The following is a 7,890-nucleotide window of genomic DNA, read 5'->3' as shown; positions in this document are numbered from 1 at the left end:
AATATTTTGTACAAAAGAACTTTTAATTACAATCTTTATGAAAACATATATACATATATATTTTCTTCAGATGAAATCATGAATTTAATGAGTTAATATGATATTAATCTCATTTGCTAATGATAATTAGTGAACTAATTTTCTGGGTTATAAAAAGTGGTTATTTGGATTCTACTCGTTGAGTAGATGAATTTTCATATAAAGCACGTCTCGTTTCGTTGAACGGTTGTCAAGTTATGGACAAAAGAAGTTTTGCAAATTTTGATGAAATGTCGAAACGGGAACTGAAATTCTCGCTGATCTGCGTTGTTTCATATATAAAAAAAATACCACTGAATTCTTTGCTGTAAGGTCTAACAAAAGACTCTATCCATTTGTCAATTCGAGTCACGAGGATTTTTCTAAAAATCATCAAAGTTGACGGTTTGGTCACATTTTAAAATTCTAAAAAGTGCTGAAACTTTTTTATTTAAAAATGTCAGTTTTGTATCAGTTGTCATGGTCGGCCTAATATGTGTTTACTCTTACCAAAAATCATGTTATATCTTTGTGGTAACGAGAATTTGTAGGCTTTGACCGTTTGTCAATACGAGTTTTGAGGAATTTTCTAAAAATCTCCAAAGTAGGCTACTCGGTCACTTTTGTAAATTTATTAAAGCTGAAAAATTAACTTTGAAACGCCGAAAACGCGTTGGCAACTACGAGTTGTCTAGGTTTAGTTTACTTCTGTAATATTTATGCTTAATCTTTTTGGTAATGTGTAACTTTTATCTTTGGCCGTTTATCAATCGGAGTTCCGATAATTTTTCTAAAAATAGCTGAAGTGGCCCGTTTAGTCATGTTTGACCGAAAATCATTTTTGTATAAGTTATTATATATTTGCATGCGACCTCATTTTTACTTTGACCTTTGACTTTTGACTTTAACCTTTGACTTTTGACTTTGAACTTTGACTTTTCCTGTTAACTTTTCAGTTAACTTTTTGTGTTGATTTTCTCAAAAAAAAAAAAACCTAAAATACTATTTTATGATTATGAAACCATTTGTGTTACGTTGTTTCACACGTCACCTTTTACTAGAATCTTAATTGAGCATGAGTAATATAACATGTTACTATACTGTAGAGTCAGACTCGAGCTATAGGATAGGATTACACTATGACCTGACCTAAATTGCTATACAAATATTGACCAACATATAAATATATATAATTAATATAGGTTCGTGAATCCGAGGCCAACCTTGCACTTGTTCAATGACGTTATATGTATTTTTACTACGAAATACAGTATGGTGAGTTTCATTTGCTCCCCTTTTACTCTTTACATTTTTTGGGGCTGAGAATACATGCAAATGTTTTATTAACTGTTTTACAATAATTATATGCGTGAGTTTCATTTGCTCCCCTTTTACTCTTTACATTTTTAGGGCTGAGAATACATGCAAATGTTTTATTAACTGTTTTACAATAATTATATGCGTGAGTTTCATTTTCCTTTTTACCCTTTATATTTTTTGGGCTGAGAATACATGCGCAATTTTTATAAATGATTTACAAAATAGACACAAGTACGTGAAACTACATTCTATGGTTGAATTATCGAAATCGAATATGCCCCTTTTTTATTAAGTCTGGTAATCTAAGAATTAGGGAACAGACACCCTAATTGACGCGAATCCTAAAGATAGATCTATTGGGCCTAACAAACCCCATCCAAAGTACCGGATGCTTTAGTACTTCGAAATTTATATCATGTCCGAAGGAGGATCCCGGAATGATAGGGGATATTCTTATATGCATATTGTTAATGTCGGTTACCAGGTGTTCACCATATGAATGATTATTTTTGTCTCTATGCATGGGACGTATATTTATGAGAACTGAAAATGAAATTCTTGTGGTCTATTAAAATGATGGAAATAAATGATTATGATAAACTAATGAACTCACCAACCTTTTGGTTGACACTTTAAAGCATGTTTATTCTCAGGTGTTAAAGAAATCTTCCGCTGTGCATTTCCTCATTTTAAAGATATTACTTGGAGTCTTTCATAGCATATTTCGAAGAACGTTGCATTCGAGTCATTGAGTTCATCAAAGATTATTATTAAATCAATTTATAGTTGGATAGTGGATATTATGAAATGGTATGCATGCCTGTCAATTTTTTATGTAAAGAAAGATTGTCTTTTAAAAACGAATGCAATGTTTGTAAAATGTATCATATAGAGGTCAAATACCTCGCAATGTAATCAACTATTGTGAATCGTTTATAATGTATATGAACGGGTCCTTTCATGATGCACCATCAGTATCGGTATTTTTCTGCAAAACACATTAAACACAAAATTTGTGCATCCAAATATGCATTAGTGTTAGCAAAATAACAACTTGAAACAATTACAATAACATGTTCAATCAAAATTAAACTTATACACATTTTCACAATTCTACACTTTTTCAAATAAGCATATATGAAAATGTTTACAAAGTTCATAAGCATTCTACTCAAATAACATGTTAAAATAACCATTACTAGCAATTAAACAAGTTTCAAATGACATTTACATCAATTTAATCAAGTTCATGAATTTTAGACCTAAAAAGTCCACTTTAATTCTCAAAAATCATGTTTAGGATCAAAGTTTGGATCATTTAGCTACCTAAACATGTTACACTACTTAATTTAGCAATAATTCATGACAAAAATCGGCCATAACCTGTTTATATCAAAAAGCCCCAAATTGCTCAAGAACACAAACCCTAGATTTCTAAAAATTTTGAAGTTTTTGGCTTCAAATCATGTTAAATAGCATCAATCTAGGTTATACATGCATAATATACTAACAATTTAACTCTAATTACACTAAAAATTAACAAAATCAAATTAGGTAAAATATTTGTAATTATCACAAAAATTAAGAAATTTAAGAGTTTAGAGGTGTAATTTTTACCTTCTTGCTAAAAAATCCAAACCTATGCATGATTAGAGCGGATTGTAGGATGAAATTTGGTGAAATTTGGTGAAAATTTGGGAATTTTTGAGGTGTTTTTGAGAGAATTTCGTGTATATGTGTGTGTGTGTTTGTGGAAGAACAGAACCAGTCACTGGACTTTTGTTCCTGACCTGATTTTTCACTCCATGCGATCGCATGGATTTTACAAGGGAACCCCATGCGATCACATGGGGTCTGATATTTTTTTTTTTATATATAAACCTTGTACTAATTAAAACAAAATAATTAATTAATTTTAAAATTTTGTTTCTTTTACGAATGAGAGTGTTTCGGATCATTGTCCTAGTCCGTCCCTCGACAAAGTTTTAAAATTTGTTACTTTTTAAGCGTCATTTTAAAAGCAAAGATTTTTGGGTTTTTTAAATGTTTTTGGCATACTTTTATTCAATAAGATTAAAAATAATGATAATAAAAGTTCTCGTCCCTCCCTTGGGTAGAGCAATTTCGGTTCAACGACCTAGTTTTCAACTCACGACGAATTTTAAAAATCATATTTTTAACTTAGTGAAATAAAGTAAATTTTTGTTTTTAAATTCACACCAAACTTAAATTTAAAATGCATAAAATTAAAAATTCATATTATTATAATTAAAAATTCACACCAAATTTATATTATATTTTTGTTTTTATACATATAAACTTATATTAAAAATATTAATTTTTTAAATATTTACAAACTTAAATATATTGATTTTAAAAATTTACAATATTAATTTAATATTTATATATTAATTTTAAAAAACATGGTAAAAATTAAAATTCAAAATCTTTTTGGTCTTTTATCCCACTTTAATCAATCAAATATTATCAAAAATATACGCCCCTCTTTTCGGTAAAGTAATTTCGGTTATATTACCAAGTTTTACTCCTAACGAATTTCTGAAATATTTTGGGTTGATTGATTAAAGATATTTATACCTTAAGAATAAACGGTAAATTTCGCAGTGATGTAATAAATTTTTGTATGATATCAATAATTTCGGTTACGCATACCTAACTTTATTGAATACCAATTTAATACTTTATAGCGAACGATTCAGCGTTTATTATCAAAAGGTTAAAAGCAATAAAAATAAAAATAAAAACTGTACATACTAACCTGTGAGATAGAATTCTCAGAGACCTGCTTTAGCCGACTCATAGGAGAGTCGTGTGATTTGATTTTCCATAGCTACGTAAGCATAACCTCGATTCTTCAATATCTTTTCTTCTAAACATATGAACGGTCCTTCTCTGCATAGAGTAACAAATTCGGTATTTGAATATGTTTGGTTATTTGAACATTTACCTTCGTGTGACCATTTTCCGCATTTATAACATCTTTCAAGGTATCGTGCTCTTCTTTTTGTTGCGGATTTTGATTTTCCTTTACCAAAATGTATCTTATGATGATCTTTTCTGAGTTCTTTTCTTACTCCGTCCATTTTGCCACTTATTACTGACACCAGGTCACTCAGAAGTGTGTCATTATTACGTTTAGTAATCATAGTATGTAGCATTAGACCATGGTTCAGATCAAAGGAATTCTTCATCTCGTAAAACCTAAAAAAATAAAAAATTTAGAATGGGTGGAGAAGACTAGTTCTTTAGGGTCTGCTAGGGAAAGACCATACGGATTCCATTTTCGGAAACTACACGAAAACAGAATATCTAACTCTAACAGAAATATATATTACCCTAAAAAGATTCGAACCTTCCCACACTTAGTTAGCTGTGGTGTCAAAATTTTGATTAACTTCATCTTCAACTTCCATCGGACTATCTATGTAATGTTTAACTCTGTGACCATTAACCTTAAATTCAATCCCATTTGAATTTATTAATTCTACTGTTCTGTACGGGAAAACTCTTTTAACTATGAATGGTCCAGACCATCTTGATTTCAATTTTTCAGGAAATAGCTTGAATCGTGAATTGAAAAAAAGAACTCTGTCTCCTTCTTTAAATTCTTTTTAACTTCTGATTATTTTATCATGTCATTTCTTCATTCTTTCTTTATAGATTAACGAATTTTCATATGCTTCATGTCTTAATTCTTCTAATTCATTTAATTGACTTAACCGTAGACGTCCAGCTTCATGTAAATCAAGATTACATGTCTTCAAAGCCCAAAATGCTTTGTGTTCAATTTCTAATGGAAGGTGACATGTTTTTCCATAAACGAGTCTAAAAGGTGTGGTTCCAATTGGAGTTTTATAGGCTGTTCTAAAAGCCCAGAGTGCATCCTCTAATTTCATGGACCATTTCTTCGGATTTGATCCGACGGTTTTCTCTAGAATACGTTTTAAAGCTCGGTTGGTATTTTCAACTTGTCCACTTGTTTGTGGATGATAAGCAGTTGAGATTTTATGAGCTACTCCATATCTTTTAAGAACTTTCTCAAGTTGATTATTACAAAAATGAGTACCCCGATCACTTATTAAAGCTTTCGGTGTTCCGAACCTTGCAAAAAGACGTTTTAAGAAGTTGACTACAACTCGTGCATCGTTAGTTGGGAGAGCTTGTGCTTCCGCCCATTTAGATACATAATCAATAGCAACGAGAATGTTGAGATTATTATGAGATTTTGGAAATGGACCCATAAAGTCAATACCCCATATGTCAAATACTTCACATACTTGAATGACATTTTGTGGCATTTCATCACGTTGACTTATTTTTTCGGCCCTTTGACATGCATCACAGGATTTGCAAAGAAGGTGTGCGTCTTTGAAAATTGTAGGCCAATAGAATCCAGCATCGTAAACTTTTCTTGCTGTGAGTTGAGGCCCATAATGCCCTCCTGTTGGTCCTGTGTGACAATGATTTAAGATCTGACTGGCTTCATCTCCGAATACGCATCGGCGTATTATTCCATCGGGACAACTTTTAAACAAATGTGGATCTTCCCAGAAATAGTGCTTTATATCACTAAAGAATTTCTTTCGTTTTTGGTACGATAACCCTTTTTCAAGGAATCCACATACTAAATAGTTTGCATAGTCTGCAAACCATGGAATTTCACTATAATCTATCTTCAATAGATATTCATCAGAAAAGTTATCTTGTATGGCCGATTCATTTAGAACTTCTAATTCAGGATTTTCAAGACGAGAAAGATGATCAGCGGCGAGATTTTCTGCTCCCTTTTTATCTCGGATTTCAATATCGAACTCTTGTAAGAGTAAGATCCAACGGATTAATCATGGTTTAGCATCTTTTTTTGAAAATAGGTATCTAAGAGCAGAATGGTCAGTATAGACCACCGTTTTTGCTAGAACGAGATATGAACGAAATTTTTCAAAAGCAAAGACAATGGCAAGGAGTTCTTTTTCAGTAGTCATGTAATTTGTTTGTGCTCCTTGTAACGTCTTACTAGCATAATAAATAGGTTGAAATCGTTTTTCAATCCTTTGTCCTAAAACGGCTCCCATTGCAAAATCACTTGCATCGCACATAAGTTCAAACGGTAGATTTCAATTTGGAGTTATCATGATTGGCGCATTAGTGAGTTTTTCTTTAAGAATATTAAAAGATTTGATGCATTCATCTGAAAAGATGAATGGAGCATCCTTTTCTAGGAGTTTATTCATAGGAGTGGCAATTTTAGAAAAAAATTTTATGAAACGTCGGTAAAAACCGGCATGCCCTAGAAAACTCCTAACTCCTCTAACATTGGTGGGATGTGGAAGTTTAGCAATTACATCTACTTTTTCTCTATCCACTTCAATTCCTTCCTTTGAAATTTTATGTCCAAGAACGATGCCTTCTTTAACCATTAAAATGGCATTTCTCCCAATTAAGAACTAGATTTGATTGTTCGCATCTAATAAGCATTCGTTCAAGATTAACTAGACATGATTCAAAAGTATCACCGAAGACTGAAAAGTCATCCATGAAAACTTCCATGCATTCTTCTATCATGTCATGACAAATCGCCATCATGCACCTTTGAAAGGTTGCAGGGGCGTTGCAAAGTCCAAATGGCATGCGTTTGTAAGCAAAAGTACCATAAGGGCACGTGAACGTGGTTTTCTCTTGGTCCTCGGGTGCTATTGGAATTTGAAAATATCCTGAAAAACCATCAAGAAAACAATAGTAACTATTTCCGGCTAATCTTTCCAACATTTGATCAATGAAAGGTAAGGGAAAGTGATCTTTTCTGGTGGCGTCATTTAATTTTCTATAATCAATACAAACATGCCATTCTGTTACAGTCCTAGTAGGAATAAGCTCATTTTTTTATTTGTGATGACATTCATGCCACCCTTCTTAGGTACGCATTGAACTGGGCTTACCCATGGACTATCAGAGATTGGATAAATTAAACCTGCATCTAGCAGTTTAATAATTTCTTTCTTAACAACATCTTGCATATTAGGATTTAGTCTTCGTTGGCGTTGCACATAGGTTTTATGACCTTCTTCCATAAGGATTTTATGTGTGAAATATGAAGGACTTATACCTTTAATATCATGAATCTTCCATGCAATAGCTGGTTTATGAGCTTTTAGCACAGAAATGAGTTGAGATTTTTCATTTTCAGTAAGAGAAGACGATATTATTACAGGTAATTTAGATTCACCATGTAAATAAGCATATTCCAAATGGTTTGGAAGTGGCTTTAATTCTAATGTCGGTGGTTCTTCTATCGATGATTTATATCGATATCTGTCTTCTTCTTTTAGCATTTGAATTTCTTCTGTTGTTGGTTCATATCCATTAGCTATAAGTGTAGCTAACATTTCAGCTTCTTTAATTGGTTCAGTTCCTTCTCCTAAAGAACATTCTCCTTGAAGCGACCCGTCCTAATCCATTCAGACGAAGTTCATATTGATTATAAACGATTCACAACAGTTGATTACATCGCGAGGTACTTGACCTCTATATGAT

Source organism: Rutidosis leptorrhynchoides, chromosome 11 (genome assembly GCF_046630445.1).
Source record: "Rutidosis leptorrhynchoides isolate AG116_Rl617_1_P2 chromosome 11, CSIRO_AGI_Rlap_v1, whole genome shotgun sequence".
Taxonomy (NCBI): Eukaryota; Viridiplantae; Streptophyta; class Magnoliopsida; order Asterales; family Asteraceae; genus Rutidosis; species Rutidosis leptorrhynchoides.
The sequence above is the reverse complement of the archived record's forward strand: the minus strand, read 5'-3'. Positions refer to the sequence as shown.